At 44.2% G+C, this 18,248-nt stretch overlaps 1 long non-coding RNA gene and 1 pseudogene across 1 annotated transcript in view; one reads left to right on the top strand and one right to left on the bottom strand.

Annotated features, from left to right (window-relative positions):
* Nucleotides 1-17,434, bottom strand: part of LOC134928966 (uncharacterized) — an 81,472-nt gene extending 64,038 nt beyond the window's left edge. Inside the window, exon 1 of the long non-coding RNA XR_010178169.1 lies at nt 17,234-17,434. This is a non-coding gene — a long non-coding RNA (uncharacterized LOC134928966). The remainder of the gene's footprint in view (nt 1-17,233) is intronic.
* Nucleotides 15,740-15,858, top strand: LOC134930716 (5S ribosomal RNA; annotated as a pseudogene).
* Nucleotides 17,435-18,248: the final 814 nt, after the last annotated feature.

An 18,248-nucleotide genomic window follows, 5' to 3' on the forward strand; every position in this document is an offset into this window, starting at 1 on the left:
TATTTATTATGTAATGACTGATGACGGACCTGCTGGACACTGTCAGCTCAGCAGCACCGCAGACTGCTACAGTAAGCTACTATAGTAGTATGTATAAAGAAGAAAGAAAAAAAAAAAACCACGGGTAGGTGGTAGGTATACAATTATGGATGGACGAGCGACTGCCGACACAGAGGTAGCTACAGCCGTGGACTACCGTACTGTGTCTGCTGCTAATATAGACTGGATGATAATGAGATGAAATCAATATATATTATATCACACTAGTACTGCAGCCGGACAGGTAGATATATTTATTATGTAATGACTGATGACGGACCTGCTGGACACTGTCAGCTCAGCAGCACCGCAGACTGCTACAGTAAGCTACTATAGTAGTATGTATAAAGAAGAAAGAAAAAAAAAAACCACGGGTAGGTGGTATACAATTATGGATGGACGAGCGACTGCCGACACAGAGGTAGCTACAGCCGTGGACTACCGTACTGTGTCTGCTGCTAATATAGACTGGATGATAATGAGATGAAATCAATATATATATATATAATATCACTAGTACTGCAGCCGGACAGGTATATATATTTATTATGTAATGACTGATGACGGACCTGCTGGACACTGTCAGCTCAGCAGCACCGCAGACTGCTACAGTAAGCTACTATAGTAGTATGTATAAAGAAGAAAGAAAAAAAAAACACGGGTAGGTGGTATACAATTATGGATGGACGAGCGACTGCCGACACAGAGGTAGCTACAGCCGTGGACTACCGTACTGTGTCTGCTGCTAATATAGACTGGATGATAATGAGATGAAATCAATATATATATATATATAATATCACTAGTACTGCAGCCGGACAGGTATATATATTTATTATGTAATGACTGATGACGGACCTGCTGGACACTGTCAGCTCAGCAGCACCGCAGACTGCTACAGTAAGCTACTATAGTAGTATGTATAAAGAAGAAAGGAAAAAAAAAAAACCACGGGTAGGTGGTATACAATTATGGATGGACGAGCGACTGCCGACACAGAGGTAGCTACAGCCGTGGACTACCGTACTGTGTCTGCTGCTAATATAGACTGGATGATAATGAGATGAAATCAATATATATATATATATATAATATCACTAGTACTGCAGCCGGACAGGTATATATATTTATTATGTAATGACTGATGACGGACCTGCTGGACACTGTCAGCTCAGCAGCACCGCAGACTGCTACAGTAAGCTACTATAGTAGTATGTATAAAGAAGAAAGAAAAAAAAAAAACACGGGTAGGTGGTATACAATTATGGATGGACGAGCGACTGCCGACACAGAGGTAGCTACAGCCGTGGACTACCGTACTGTGTCTGCTGCTAATATAGACTGGATGATAATGAGATGAAATCAATATATATATATATATAATATCACTAGTACTGCAGCCGGACAGGTATATATATTTATTATGTAATGACTGATGACGGACCTGCTGGACACTGTCAGCTCAGCAGCACCGCAGACTGCTACAGTAAGCTACTATAGTAGTATGTATAAAGAAGAAAGAAAAAAAAAAAAACCACGGGTAGGTGGTATACAATTATGGATGGACGAGCGACTGCCGACACAGAGGTAGCTACAGCCGTGGACTACCGTACTGTGTCTGCTGCTAATATAGACTGGATGATAATGAGATGAAATCAATATATATATATATATAATATCACTAGTACTGCAGCCGGACAGGTATATATATTTATTATGTAATGACTGATGACGGACCTGCTGGACACTGTCAGCTCAGCAGCACCGCAGACTGCTACAGTAAGCTACTATAGTAGTATGTATAAAGAAGAAAGAAAAAAAAAAAACACGGGTAGGTGGTATACAATTATGGATGGACGAGCGACTGCCGACACAGAGGTAGCTACAGCCGTGGACTACCGTACTGTGTCTGCTGCTAATATAGACTGGATGATAATGAGATGAAATCAATATATATATATATATAATATCACTAGTACTGCAGCCGGACAGGTATATATATTTATTATGTAATGACTGATGACGAACCTGCTGGACACTGTCAGCTCAGCAGCACCGCAGACTGCTACAGTAAGCTACTATAGTAGTATGTATAAAGAAGAAAGAAAAAAAAAAAACCACGGGTAGGTGGTATACAATATTATATATATATTATATACAATTATATATATATATATATATATATATATTAAACTCACTGGTGGTGATTATTAAACTGGTGGTCAGGTCACTGGTCACACTATCAGCAACTTGCAAGTAGTACTCCTAAGCAGACAATCACAATATATATTATACTGGTGGTCAGTGTGGTCACAATGGCAGTGTGGCACTCTGGCAGCAAAAGTGTGCACTGTACGTTATATGTACTCCTGAGTCCTGCTCTCAGACTCTAACTGCTCCCCACTGTCAGTATCTCCCCCACAAGTCAGATAATACAGTCACACTATCTATCACTTCAGCAAGTAACTACTAGTACTCCTCCTAATGCTCCCCAAAATTACTACTGTGTCTCTCTCTACTGTCTCACTCTCTTCTCTATAAACGGAGAGGACGCCAGCCACGTCCTCTCCCTATGAATCTCAATGCACGTGTGAAAATGGCGGCGACGCGCGGCTCCTTATATAGAATCCGAGTCTCGCGATAGAATCCGAGCCTCGCGAGAATCCGACAGCGGGATGATGACGTTCGGGCGCGCTCGGGTTAACCGAGCAAGGCGGGAAGATCTGAGTCGCTCGGACCCGTGTAAAAAAACCTGAAGTTCGGGCGGGTTCGGATTCCGAGGAACCGAACCCGCTCATCTCTAATCATAATACATCCTGAACTGAGTGTGGGAAATCATCTAGATTTGGAAAATCAAGTATAGTAAATACCACAGATTAGGCCAGAAAAATAATGGTATTGTCAGTACCAAAGAGAGCCACTGAGGATCACAGTGAATGAAAGAAATCCTATTTCAATGTACTGGCCTCTGCTGGTAAAAACTCAGGCAAATGGTGTAAGATGTCTAGCTGATATGAAAAAAATATTGTTGTATATGTGTGTGTGCAGCTGCTGTTAGGAAATAGAGCTTGTAGCAGCAATGTGTCTATATACTACACAGATTTACTAGGATATATGGTGACATACAGCATATTATTAAACATACATATACTGTTGCTGTCTGTGTATATTGTACACAAGACAGCAGAGGGCTTACGATCACCAGGATTGAAAAGATCAGAATGGGCAGGTCAGGGCATCGTCAGGTACCAGTGCAGGAGCCAAGGGTTCACTCCATATGCGGTCACCCCCGTGGAAGACGCGTTTCGCCCTGGCGGGCTTGTTCACTTCCGGGTTTGGAGGGGTGAGTGGGGAACGGGGTTTTAAAGCAGCTCATATGTCAATACTGACCAATTACCTGTTGATTCGGGAGCGGTGGGCCGGAGCTAACAGCTGCCGCTACGGAGTGCCGGTCAGCTGTGAGTGTGACGGAGCATGACGAGGGAGGCGGGAGTTGTGAGGTCTGCGGCGCCATGTTGTAGACTGGCCATTCACACACGTATGGTGGGAATGGTCAGGTGGCCCCGAAGAGCCGCGAGATTGCGGGCGCCATCTTGGTGGAGGGCAAAGTATATATTAGAAGAACAGAGAGGCCCTAGGCGCCATCTTGGTAGATGGCAGATGTATGCTACAAGAAAAAGGAAAAAGGGGGACGGTAATAAATACAAACAAAATTGGGGGAACAGTATAATAGGGAAGAGATCCAGGTGGAGAATATGGTGATGATATAGGATTAACGTTGATCAGAGAATTAATCAAATTGGCGTTTGAAAATATCATTTGTAAAAAGATCTATTTGGTAAATAAAGGTGAAAATGGTCATGTCAGTGGTGATAAATGTGAAACACCAATGAGTGTGAATTGAGCCTACAGTAATAGATGTGGTCCCGGGATCAGTGTCTGGATATGAGTGCGGGTAAGGGATAAGGTGAGGTAGAGGGAGGGAAGGTTTGGGTATACAGGTGGCCATGTTGGGTGTTATTGGGGGGGGACAGTGTGAGGGTGACATCCTGTGGGTAAGGGGTGGGAGGGGAAGGAGACATTGACACCCACTGGAGGGTGAGAGGTGCGGGGTATGTAATGGATGGGAAGGGGTGAAAGGATTGAAAAAGATGGGAAAGGAGAAGGGATGTGCGTTGGGATTAAGTGAAAAAAGTGCAAATTGTCCAGTGTAAGGGTACATATGAGTGTTATACTAATGAAGGGATATACAGGATATAAAAAAACGGTTGGACAAATGAGAAAGTGAGAATTAAGATTATTGGGAGAAAGAAAACGTAGGAGGCAAAAATGTTAATAAGAACAGTATAAATCTGTTGGGGGCTGTGTAGATCGGGTGGGAAGATGAGCTGGACAGGGAGGGTAGACAGGGAGGGGAAGAAAAAGGAGAGAGAGGGGGGGGAAGATAGGGGGGGTTTAGGAAGGAAAAGGGAAAGAAGAATAAAAATTGTTTGAAATTAAAAGGTTAAGGAATAGGAGTTGATTGCATTTCTATAAGGATTGTTCAAAGGAAAACAGCATAATTGATGTTTTCATTCAGGCCGAAGGGCCTGAGGCTGTTAAGACGAAAAATCCATTCGCTCTCTTTCTTGTAGAGTTCCTTAGTAATGTCCCCACCTCGTATGCCCAAGTGGACACGATCTAGGCCAAAGGCTTTGAATTCGTTGATGGATCCCTTGTGGTAAAAGTGGAAATGCCTAGCAACGGAGGTGAGTTGTTTCATACGGGCAAGGTCTTTTAAAGCGTTACGGATGTTGCCCAGATGTTCCAGGACTCTCTCTTTGAGTTTTCGTGTAGTCATGCCAACATATTTAAGATTACATCCGCAGGTTATTGTTATGCACACCAGTGCCTGCAGGAATGTACTGGTGTCAGAACTGTTATGCACTCCAGTGCCTGCAGGAATGTACTGGTGTTTGAACTGTTATGCACACCAGTGCCTGCAGGAATGTACTGGTGTCTGAACGGATAGGTATGCAAAGCAAATGAACTCACAGATAGACACAGAAGGTGATAGGGTAACAAAATATACACAAAGTGAACAGAGAAGCCCAGAGGCTAAGGAACTGGGTGTCTCTCTAGTATTAGTAATGCTCAGATGGGAAAAGCAAGATGTTGTGTTTTAATACGTAGAGAACCCGAAATGCTGTTGCTAAGGGCAACAGCAAAACCCTAAAGGGTTACCAACGGGTGTGGCAGTAAACTCCTTGGTCAGAGATGGAATGATAGACACAAGGAGAGTCTCCACAATCCTAATTCTCACTTGCAGTGCACAGGTTCAGCTTACTGCCACTAAACTGACACCTGACACCTTGCACAGTGAGACAGGATTTAGGCAGGCAAGTCTAAGAATACAGCCGCAAACTTGCTAAGTTCACAGAGTAGTAAAAGAACCCCAGCAAGCTAAACGACTGACTCCAGTCTTACTGCTAGGTCTGGATTGGCAGAGTGTAGTACCAAATCCCCAGGCCTATTTGCAGTAAGCAACAACAAATACAAAGCTACACAGTACTGGCTAACTTTCAGGAACTGACTAACCAACAAAGATTCAGCAGCATCTGCTTAACCTGAGAAGAGGCCTTATAAAGCAGGTGCTGTCCACGCCCCACTCAGACCTCACAGACTGTGGGCACAAAAACCAGCACCGGATCCCCTGCCGTGCACAGAGCCTGTAACCACTGCACAGCAAAAGACCCGAACCGGAGTATCAGCTGCGCTCAGGTTACTCCGCTAGCACTTGTCTCCCGGTTGCCATGACGACGTGGCAGCACAGGGCAGGAGACCCTAACAGTACCCCCCCTCTGACGAGGGGTCAAAGAACCCCTACCACCGGGTTTATCGGGGAACTGCGAGAAGAAAGAGCGTATCAGTCTGGGGGCATGAAGATCACAACTGCGCACCCACGACCGCTCCTCCGGGCCATACCCCTTCCAGTGCACCAAAAATGACAGCCGACCCCGAACCATCTTGGAGTCAAGAATCCTTTCAACAACAAACTCCCTCTGGCCACGTATCAGAAGAGGGGAAGGTCTTCCACTGGAAGAAGGATTACTAATCGCCCGTTTTAAAAGGGAACAATGAAATGTTTTATTGATACCCAAAGAACGGGGCAGATCTAACTGAAATGCCACCGGATTGATAACCCTGGTGATCTTATAAGGGCCGATGAACCGGGGGCCTAACTTATGAGATGGCTGTCTCAACTTCAAATTCTTGGTAGACAACCAGACGAAGTCTCCTAATTTGAAGCTGCAGGGTCTTTTCCGCTTATCAATAACCCTTTTGGTCACTAATGACACAGACACAAGGGCTTTCTTCACTTTCCGCCAAATACCTCTAAGGACCGAAACCACAGAGGAACCACCAGGCGTGGAGTCCAGGGGGTCAAAAGAATTGGCCTTAGGATGATGCCCATACACACAAAGGAAGGGAGAGATCCCTGTAGCAGAGTGAGCAGCGTTGTTATAGGCAAACTCCGCCATGGACAGATGAGCAACCCAGTCAGTCTGACACTTGGAGACATAACACCTGAGGAACTGCTCCAAGGACTGGTTCACCCTTTCAGTCTGCCCATTAGACTGCGGATGGTAGCCTGACGACAAGCTGACAGAAATCTGGAGATCGGAACAAAATGCCCTCCAGAATTTGGCCACAAACTGGGATCCGCGGTCAGAGACCACATCAAGTGGCAACCTGTGGAGACGCACAACATGCAGCATAAATAATTCAGACAGGCGTCTGGCCGATGGCAGCCCAACCAGTGGAACGAAGTGCGCCATCTTCGAAAACCTGTCAACGACAACCCAGATGGCTGTCATCCCCGAGGATTTGGGCAAGTCCACCACAAAATCCATTGAAATGTGGGTCCATGGCTTAGATGGGATAGAGAGTGAATGTAATGGGCCAACAGGAACCCCTCTAGGAGTCTTATTTCGGGCACAGATGTCACATGCCCGAACCCACTGATCCACATCCTTAGCCACCGAGGGCCACCACACCGCCCTAGATAGCAACTCCCGAGTTCTGGCAATACCCGGGTGACCTGCCGACTTCTTGGCATGGAATTCCAGGAACACTCGCTGTCTTAACCTAGGAGGCACAAACAAAAGACCTACCGGAAGGTCTGGAGGAGCCTGCTCCTGTGCTCTAAGGACTAATGATAAGAGGTCCTGGGTAATGCCCACTTTAATACATGATGGGGACACAATGGGTAACGGCTCCTCTGTGGTCTCCTGGATTCGAGCAAAACTCCGCGAGAGCGCATCAGCCTTGATGTTTTTTGACCCAGGGCGATATGTTATCAAAAAATTAAAGCGAGCAAAAAACAAAGCCCATCGTGCCTGCCTGGCATTGAGACGCTTCGCTGACTCTAAATATGCCAGATTCTTATGGTCGGTGAGAATTGAGACCACAAACTTAGCCCCCTCAAGCCAGTGTCTCCACTCCTCGAGTGCATCCTTAATAGCCAACAATTCCCGGTTACCCACGTCATAATTCATCTCGGCAGGCGAAAATTTACGGGAAAAGTAAGCACAGGGATGAAGGCGATTATCAGACACTCCCATCTGAGAAAGCACTGCCCCAATACCCATCTCAGAGGCATCCACCTCCACCACAAAAGGACGCTCTGGATCTGGGTGTCGCAGCACCTTGGCCGATACAAATGCCCTTTTGAGACGGGCAAAAGCCGCTTTAGCCTCACAAGACCAGTGAGCAACATCCGCCCCTTTCTTAGTGAGTGCCACCAAAGGCGCCACTATAGACGAAAATCCAGCGATAAATCGTCTATAAAAATTCGCAAAGCCCAGGAAACGCTGAAGCGCCTTCAAACTAGTGGGCTGCACCCAATCCAGAACTGCCTGTACCTTGGAACCCTCCATTTGGAAACCTTCTGGGGAGATAATATATCCTAGAAATGCGATTTGCTGAACTTCAAATTCGCACTTCTCCAGCTTCGCCCCAAGCCGGTGGTCTCTGAGTTTCTGGAGGACTAAGCGTACATGCTTCCGATGTTCCTCCAGGGAATGGGAGAAGATTAGGATGTCATCTAAGTATACAACTAAGAATCTATCCAAATATTCCCTGAGCACATAATTCATGAAATCCTGGAAGACTGCCGGGGCATTACAGAGCCCAAAAGGCATCACCAAATATTCATAATGCCCTGAGTGGGTATTAAAGGCAGTCTTCCATTCATCCCCCTCTCTTATTCGGATTAGATTGTACGCACCGCGTAGGTCAATCTTAGAAAAAATGGTGGCAGTACGAAGCTGGTCAAACAAGACCGAAATGAGAGGCAGTGGGTATGAGTTTTTAATCGTGATACGGTTCAATTCCCTGAAGTCGATGCAGGGTCGCAACGAACCGTCCTTTTTACCCACGAAGAAGAACCCCGACCCAACTGGAGACTGTGAAGGTCTGATAAATCCCTTAGCCAAGTTCTCCTGAATGTACTCTGCCATAGCCTGAGTCTCAGGACGTGACAGGGAGTACAACCTGCTCTTGGGAAGCTTAGCATTTGGCAACAAATTAATGGCACAGTCATAGGGGCGATGGGGAGGTAGTACCTCTGCAACTTTTTTGGAGAACACGTTCGCAAAATCTGCATAACACCCTGGCAATCCTGGCAAACTTAGCTGCGAGAGCCTGACTGGAAGGCTCAAGCAACTCCTGAAACAATCAGTACCCCAACTAAGAATCTCCCCAGAGACCCAGTCAAATTGAGGATTGTGGGCCCTTAACCAGGGTAACCCCAACACCAATGGGGCAAAAGTACAGACAGTCACATAAAAGGACAATTTTTCAGAGTGTGTGGCTCCAATAAACAAAGAAATCTGGCTAGTGCAAGAGGTAATTTTACCTTGGGATAATGGTTCCCCGTTTAACCCACAAATCTTAATTTCCGATGCCAAGGGTACTAAGGGAACAGAGTGTTTCAGGGCGAATTGGCGGTCCATAAAAACCCCGTCGGCCCCACTGTCCACAAAGGCCTCAGTCTTGACAGTTTGACCGAGGATCTTCAAGGTCACCGGAATGATAAAAGTCTTCTTGGGAAATTCTGACTTCTGGCCTGACAGGATATTTCCCATCACCCTCAGGCCCTGAAGTTTTCCGGCTTTTCTGGGCATGATACTACCACATGACCTTTATTCCCACAGTACAAACACAACCCCTGCTGTCTCCTCCGCGTCTTCTCACGCGAGGAGAGGCGGGTAGCCCCAATCTGCATAGGCTCCTTGGAAAATTCCTCAGAGTCTGAGGTTCCCTTGGGAAAGAAGGAAACCTCAGTCTCCCTTTCAAGCCTACGCTCTCTCAGCCATCTATCCACCCGGATGGATAACTGCATGAGCTGATCCAAGCTATCAGGCAAGGGATATTGTACCAGTTGGTCCTTTATCTGGTTAGAAAGACCTCTTCGGTACTGGTGTCTCAGGGCTGGGTCATTCCACTGGGTATCATGGGCCAACCTCCGAAACTCCGTACAGTAAACCTCAACTGGCCTTCGCCCTTGCTTAAGGATCGAAATCTGAGCCTCGGCTGAGGCCGTCTTGTCAGGGTCATCATACAACATGCCCAGTGCCGTAAAAAAAGCATCAACACTTTTAAGCGACGGACAGTCAGGCTGCAACCCATATGCCCAGACCTGTGGGTCTCCTTGTAGCAAGGAAATCACTATGCCCACCCGCTGAATCTCCGACCCAGAAGACTGAGGCCTAAGCCGGAAGTATAGCTTGCAGCTCTCCTTGAAACAAAAGAACTGCGAGCGATCTCCAGAAAAACGATCCGGGAGATTTACTTTCGGCTCCTTAACCCCTGAAGGTGCTGCTGCTGCGGGAGCTCCGCCAGCGGCCTGGGAGGTGTGCATTTTAATGGACAAATCATTAAATTGTCGAGTCAGGACCTGCACCTGATCGACCACCTGTTGCAACGTATTTTGAGGGGTATGCTCCATATTCCCACAAAATTTCAACAGGAGTATTAGGCTGCTGAATATGTTGTGCACACCAGTGCCTGCAGGAATGTACTGGTGTCAGAACTGTTATGCACTCCAGTGCCTGCAGGAATGTACTGGTGTTTGAACTGTTATGCACACCAGTGCCTGCAGGAATGTACTGGTGTCTGAACGGATAGGTATGCAAAGCAAATGAACTCACAGACAGACACAGAAGGTGATAGGGTAACAAAATACACACAAAGTGAACAGAGAAGCCCAGAGGCTAAGGAACTGGGTGTCTCCCTAGTATTAGTAATGCTCAGATGGGAAAAGCAAGATGTTGTGTTTTAATACGTAGAGAACCCGAAATGCTGTTGCTAAGGGCAACAGCAAAACCCTAAAGGGTTACCAACGGGTGTGGCAGTAAACTCCTTGGTCAGAGATGGAATGATAGACACAAGGAGAGTCTCCACAATCCTAATTCTCACTTGCAGTGCACAGGTTCAGCTTACTGCCACTAAACTGACACCTGACACCTTGCACAGTGAGACAGGATTTAGGCAGGCAAGTCTTAGAATACAGCCGCAAACTTGCTAAGTTCACAGAGTAGTAAAAGAACCCCAGCAAGCTAAACGACTGACTCCAGTCTTACTGCTAGGTCTGGATTGGCAGAGTGTAGTACCAAATCCCCAGGCCTATTTGCAGTAAGCAACAACAAATACAAAGCTACACAGTACTGGCTAACTTTCAGGAACTGACTAACCAACAAAGATTCAGCAGCATCTGCTTAACCTGAGAAGAGGCCTTATAAAGCAGGTGCTGTCCACGCCCCACTCAGACCTCACAGACTGTGGGCACAAAAACCAGCACCGGATCCCCTGCCGTGCACAGAGCCTGTAACCACTGCACAGCAAAAGACCCGAACCGGAGTATCAGCTGCGCTCAGGTTACTCCGCTAGCACTTGTCTCCTGGTTGCCATGACGACGTGGCAGCACAGGGCAGGAGACCCTAACAGTTATGCAGTAGATAAACCGCTTGAGTATCACAATTGAAGAAATGTTGTAGCCTTACTGTATGGCCATACCTGTCCGTGACAGTATTGGTTTTTGATATTTGTGGGCATGATTTACATCTGCCACAGGGAAAAGAACCTGTGACGGTGGGTTTCTTGAGTGTGGATGTTACGAGGTGGCTCCGAACTAGCTGATCTTTAATGTTCTTGGATCTGCGCCAGCTCATCTGTAAAGGAGATTTCAGCAAGGGGCCAAGATCAGGGTCCAACTGTAGTATGGAAAGATGTTTTGTTATGGCGTTCTTGAGCATTCTCCATTCAGGGCAGAAAGTTCCTATAAATCTGATAACATTGTCCTGTTCCAGGACCTCTTTCTTCTGCCTGAAGATCAGGCTTTCTCTCTTTACCATTGAAGTACCGACTCAGAGACCAAAATGCAGACCTAAATCCTCCTTTTTCCCAGAGATTAAGGTTTTCTTGAATAGAGTGTCAAAAGAGTTTGATGACATCTATGTACAAACCAAAAGAGGCCTTCACCAATTTCCCAACAACCTCAAATTTAAGGAGAGAAAAGCCCTCCAGGAATTAAGAACATGGCATGACATCATTATAAAACCTTCAGACAAAGGTGGCAACATCGTCCTTTGGCCCCAAGAAATGTATATCACTGAGGCTCATAGACAGCTACATAATCCCGCATGTTACAAAAAACTTCTCAGCAATCCCACCACCAGATTCCTGAATGCCTACAATAATCTAATACAGGAAGCTGCAGCCCAAGGCACAATCACAAAGCAGGAACTACAATACCTTACAGCCCAAAATCCGAAGACACCCACACTCTATCTCTTGCCTAAAATACATAAAAATGCCCTCAATCCACCAGGGAGCCCTATTATGTCTGGCAACGGCGGACTTCTGGAACAACCTAGTAGGTTCTTGGACCTGCACCTCCGTGAATTTGTTCTCTCCTTACCATCTTATCTACAAGATACTTCCGATCTACTACGCAAGATCCATGATATACACTTTGAAACCAACTTTCTCCTGGTGACCCTAGATGTAGAAGCACTCTACACTAGTATTAATCATCATCAAGGTCTCTCAGCTGTCAAATACTATCTGGATCAAGGGGGTGAGCAAGATTTTACAAATTCCTTCAAAGATTGCTTGATTTTGTCCTCTCCAAGAATTATTTTGTCTTTCAGGACCAATTTTTCTTGCAAATAAGGGGTACAGCAATGGGCGCAGCCTGCGCACAACGTACGCAAACTTGTTTTTGGATGGTGGGAGCATGTTTTTGTCTTTAACACCGCTAATGAGAAATACACCGCTCACGTGATATTATGGCTAAGATATATTGATGACATATTCATCATTTGGAATGGAGAGAGGGATCTCCTGATGGATTTCATAAAACTTCTCAACACCAATGATCTGAATATCACATTGACATACACCATCAGTGCTGAGACAGGCCCGTTCCTGGACCTGAACATTTACAAATCCACAACAGGCTTCCTAGAAACCGAGTTATATCGAAAAGAGACTGCAGCGAACAGTCTTCTTTTCCAGACCAGCTCACACTTCCCTCCCACGGTTGAAAACATCCCCAAAGGGGAGTACCTCAGGCTGAGGTGTAATTGCTCAGAGGATCATACCTTTAAAATCAAGAGCAGAGAACTTACTAATCGCCTCCTAACCAGGGGTTATAGTAGACGCTCACTCAAACGGGCATACTCAGCCACAGCAATGGTAAAGAGAGAAAGCCTGATCTTCAGGCAGAAGAAAGAGGTCCCGGAACACGACAATGTTATCAGATTTATTGGAACTTTCTGCCCTGAATGGAGAATGCTCAAGAACGCCATAACAAAACATCTTTCCATACTACAGTTGGACCCTGATCTTGGCCCCTTGCTGAAATCTCCCTTACAGATGAGCTGGCGCAGATCCAAGAACATTAAAGATTAGCTAGTTCGGAGCCACCTCGTAACATCTACACTCAAGAAACCCACCTTCACAGGTTCTTTTCCCTGTGGCAGATGTAAATCATGCCCACAAATATCAATAACCAATACTGTCACGGACAGGTATGGCCATACAGTAAGGCTACAACATTTCTTCAATTGTGATACTCAAGCGGTTATCTACTGCATAACCTGTGGATGTAATCTTAAATATGTTGGCATGACTACACAAAAACTCAAAGAGAGAGTCCTGGAACATCTGGGCAACATCCGTAACGCTGTAAAAGACCTTGCCCGTATGAAACAACTCACCTCCGTTGCTAGGCATTTCCACTTTTACCACAAGGGATCCATCAAGGAATTCAAAGCCTTTGGCCTAGATCGTGTCCACTTGGGCATACGAGGTGGGGACATTACTAAGGAACTCTACAAGAAAGAGAGCGAATGGATTTTTCGTCTTAACAGCCTCAGGCCCTTCGGCCTGAATGAAAACATCAATTATGCTGTTTTCCTTTGAACAATCCTTATAGAAATGCAATCAGCTCCTATTCCTTAACCTTTTAATTTCAAACAATTTTTATTCTTCTTTCCCTTTTCCTTCCTAAACCCCCCCTATCTTTCCCCCCTTCTCTCTCCTTTTTCTTCCCCTCCCTGTCTAACCTCCCTGTCCAGCTCATCTTCCCACCCGATCCACACAGCCCCCAACAGATTTATACTGTTCTTATTAACATTTTTGCCTCTCACGTTTTCTTTCTCCCAATAATCTCAATTCTCACTTTCTCATTTGTCCAACCGTTTTTTCATATCCTGTATATCCCTTCATTAGTATAACACTCATATATACCCTTACACTGGACAATTTGCACTTTTTTCACTTAATCCCAACGCACATCCCTTCTCCTTTCCCATCTTTTTCAATCCTTTCACCCCTTCCCATCAATTACATACCCCGCACCTCTCACCCTCCAGTGGGTGTCAATGTCTCCTTCCCCTCCTACCCCTTACCCACAGGATGTCACCCTCACACTGTCCCCCCCCCCAATAACACCCAACACGGCCATCTGTATACCCTAACCATCCCTCCCTCTACCTCACCTTATCCCTTACCAACACTCATATCCAGACACTGATCCCGGGACCACATCTATTACTGTAGGCTCAATTCACACTCATTGGTGTTTCACATTTATCACCACTGACATGACCATTTTCACCTTTATTTACCAAATAGATCTTTTTACAAATGATATTTTCAGACGCCAATTTGATTAATTCTCTGATCAACGTTAATCCTATATCATCACCATATTCTCCACCTGGATCTCTTCCCTATTATACTGTTCCCCCAATTTTGTTTGTATTTATTACCGTCCCCCTTTTTTCTTTTTCTTGTAGCATACATCTGCCATCTACCAAGATGGCGCCTAGGGCCTCTCTGTTCTTCTAATATATTCTTTGCCCTCCACCAAGATGGCGCCAGCAATCTCGCGGCTCTTCGGGGCCACCTGACCATTCCCACCATACGTGTGTGAATGGCCAGTCTACAACATGGCGCCGTAGGCCTCACAACTCCCACCTCCCGCATCATGCTCCATCACACTCACAGCTGACCGGCACTCCGTAGCGGCAGCTGTTAGCTCCGGCCCACCGCTCCCGAATCAACAGGTAATTGGTCAGTATTGACATATGAGCTGCTTTAAAACCCCGTTCCCCACTCACCCCTCCAAACCCGGAAGTGAACAAGCCCGCCAGGGCGAAACGCGTCTTCCACGGGGGTGACCGCATATGGAGTGAACCCTTGGCTCCTGCACTGGTACCTGACGATGCCCTGACCTGCCCATTCTGATCTTTTCAATCCTGGTGATCGTAAGCCCTCTGCTGTCTTGTGTACAATATACACAGACAGCAACAGTATATGTGTGTTTAATAATATGCTGTATGTCACCATATATCCTAGTAAATCTGTGTAGCATTGCTGCTACAAGCTCTATTTCCTAACAGCAGCTGCACACACATATACAACAATATTTTTTTCATATCCGCTAGACATCTTACACCATTTGCCTGAGTTTTTACCAGCAGAGGCCAGTACATTGAAATAGGATTTCTTTCATTCACTGTGATCCTCAGTGGCTCTCTTTGGTACTGACAATACCATTATTTTTCTGGCCTAATCTGTGGTATTTACTATACTTGATTTTCCAAATCTAGATGATTTCCCACACTCAGTTCAGGATGTATTATGATTATCAATGAGATTTTTCAAATTGATGCTGAAATACCATGTTTGTATTGCCTGCCTAGTCTGAGTAACATGCTATTAATTCAAATATTGGGAAGCAATTCTTTCTTTTCCTTTTTTCCCTATGCGCTAATACCAGCGACTACTACCCATGGCTAATCTCTCAGGAGACACAGACAATTAACGTATTATTTATCTGGTTTCTAAACCTAATTTCTTATCGGTGTTTTGTACTGTCTTTTGTCAGACAATTTAACCAAACTCATAGATCTTGTATCTTTTGCCTATGTCTTACTATCTTTCCGTGGACTCTCATCTGCGACCCACGGAGCACAATACCACAGTTGTGGGATTTGATGAGCCGTGCTTAACGTAGAAAGTAGATCCACATATATTTACTTTACTTATTCATCCCTTTTCGACTTTGTAAACTGTCTCCACACTTTTTCTCTTTATCCTATTTCGTATATAGGTGCACTCTCATTGGTGTACTGTCATATAAATTCTCTACAACCATACCACGCTGCCAATGCCCGATCTCATCCGATCTTGGAAGCCAAACAGCGTTGGGCCGAGTTAGTACCGGGAGAGGAGACTTCCCGCGAATACCTGGTGTTGTAGAGCAGGGAATATTTCCCTTACTATGTGAGCTGTGACGCCAACAGCAGTATCACCACTAATTCTCATTTCTACGATATTCCTTCACATTTTGAGGCTTACGACCGATCACTGTGGCTTACGTCAGAAAGTCAGGTCCTTATGAATGCAGGTGACCATTAACTCTTGAATTTAAGTAGCCCTATTGGGATGTACTTATCAATGAATCTCTTATGACCACTCCTCGGTCCCATCAATACAGATATTCTGTACTGGTCAGAGGAAATGGGGGTAAGACGATCAAATGTCTACAACCATTCCAATCACACATTGTGAATAAACAGACCAGAACATTTTAAATATTAATTACAATATCCTTATTTTATATGGATCAGTTACATGGGTAACTTTGTTTTAAATGTCAACATTAAAAATTATGTTTTAAGTATTTCTCTTCATATGTCATAGGAATTTTCCTTTTTTTTCTAAAGAGTGCACCCACACAAGAGCCTTCTCTCTCTCCCTCTTTCTGGCTGTTCAGCTGGGCAGACTGGGAGACGTTGCTAGCGACCACGGGACCCCACATATCAGGCATACACACTGAGTGATATGTCATTCCGATTTGGCTTGAAGTGACATATCTGGCTGTTATCATCTCAGTGTGTACCCAGCTTAAAACTGGGTACAAACCTAAAGATTTATCTATCCAATCTGTCTGGCGAGAACAAAACTGGTAAGTATGCGAGCAAATGACAATCAACCATTTGCTCCCAAATGCTGGAAAATGGACAAAAATGATTTTTCGGATAAATTTGTTAAATCAAAAGGATTTAACCAATATGTCTGAATGACCATTGTCTGATTTCCAGCGTTTTGGAGAATATGGTTGATTGTAATTTGCTTCCATACTGTATATTACCATATTTTTGTTCCCAACAGATTGGACAGATGAATCTTTAGGTACCCAGGGTTAGGTTTATATAGGTCACTCACACACTTACTAATTTTTACAAAATGTTGAAGACATTGTTTTAACCTTTGGCTTTCAATACAAAAAAATAGCATCTCTAAAATTGAAAACTGCTATTACTTCATCATTGCTTCCGATTAACGTTACCAATTTACTGTAGCAACAGTGTTGCTTGCAAAAGCCATGAAATATTTCAGGAGGCAGAAAGCATTCTTTTATTTGCAGTAAGGTTGTATTTTTTTATAACTATACTCTGGCACATCATTTAAAGATGTACATTTGACCTGCGTTATATTACATAGAAATATACTAAGACAATAGTGATCGGTGAGCAACACAGCTACACAAGGTGCTAACAAGTTTTTCCTGGAAATATAGAGTATATGTTTTCTAAAGTATGTATAAAGAAACTAAAACATTTTTTTCACTCACTGTTGTCGCAGACTTTGGGACAATATTTGCTGTGACAGATCTGAACACTTCTGAACACAGTTCTTGTGCTGCTTTGTTTAAAATAATTGCCTGTGACCTCTGTCTGAACAATAGTCCTCGGTGTACATGTTGTCTGTTGTTAAATATCCTTTTCATCACTTGTTTCATTCTGTGGATGCTTGCTGTGATAGCAGTGTTTATCCCACTGTCAAATATGGTTATACTTCAGGAAGGTCATGAAAAGCCATATTGAATACTATAGTTCCTGGCTTGCTGTTATGTACTCAGTTACAATTGTACTAAATGTAATCCCAGGAACATTAAACTGCAATAACTTGCTCACTAAAGAGAATTTGTGTAATCATTATGGCAGTTTACAAACATTTCGACATGTCCTTGAATCCAGCAAAACCATTACTACAAACATTTCCAAATTAAAATGAAAATGATGCTAATTTGATTATCACATGGTTGCCTGAGTTTCTCTGCAATTTCTTATTTATGTACTAATAAATAAAACAAAAAAGTGTATAATTTTATTTTAATACTTAAATGCCTTGTATGGGTAAAAATAAGAGAATAAGATGCACTTAGTTGAATATTTGGCTTAGTGATAGAGAAATGTGTTTACCATAATAAGGTCAAGTCTATCACAAATGTCTTTAAGCAAATGGAAACTCAATGAAAAATTATATGGTTTTCCAAACATTAAGGATGCTGCTAACAGGGGAGCTGACATGAGTAGTTTCTGAGCACATTCTCTCTCTCTCTCTCTCTCTCTCTCTCTCTCTCTCTATATATATATATATATATATGTATATAAAACAGAGAATGTTACAGTACATTGTTATTGTTACATGATATGGTATTATTGTGAAATTATTATTATAAGTGTAGCCCTAGTCCTGGCCTGTCATATACCTCAGCATATCTGCAGTGGAGACTAGAATGCTTTCATACATACAACTGGAAGGCCAGTAAATGAGTGGATATTGCATAAAGAGGAACCTGGCCT

The sequence above is a fragment of the Pseudophryne corroboree genome, chromosome 5, assembly GCF_028390025.1.
Source record: "Pseudophryne corroboree isolate aPseCor3 chromosome 5, aPseCor3.hap2, whole genome shotgun sequence".
NCBI classification, from domain to species: domain Eukaryota; kingdom Metazoa; phylum Chordata; class Amphibia; order Anura; family Myobatrachidae; genus Pseudophryne; species Pseudophryne corroboree.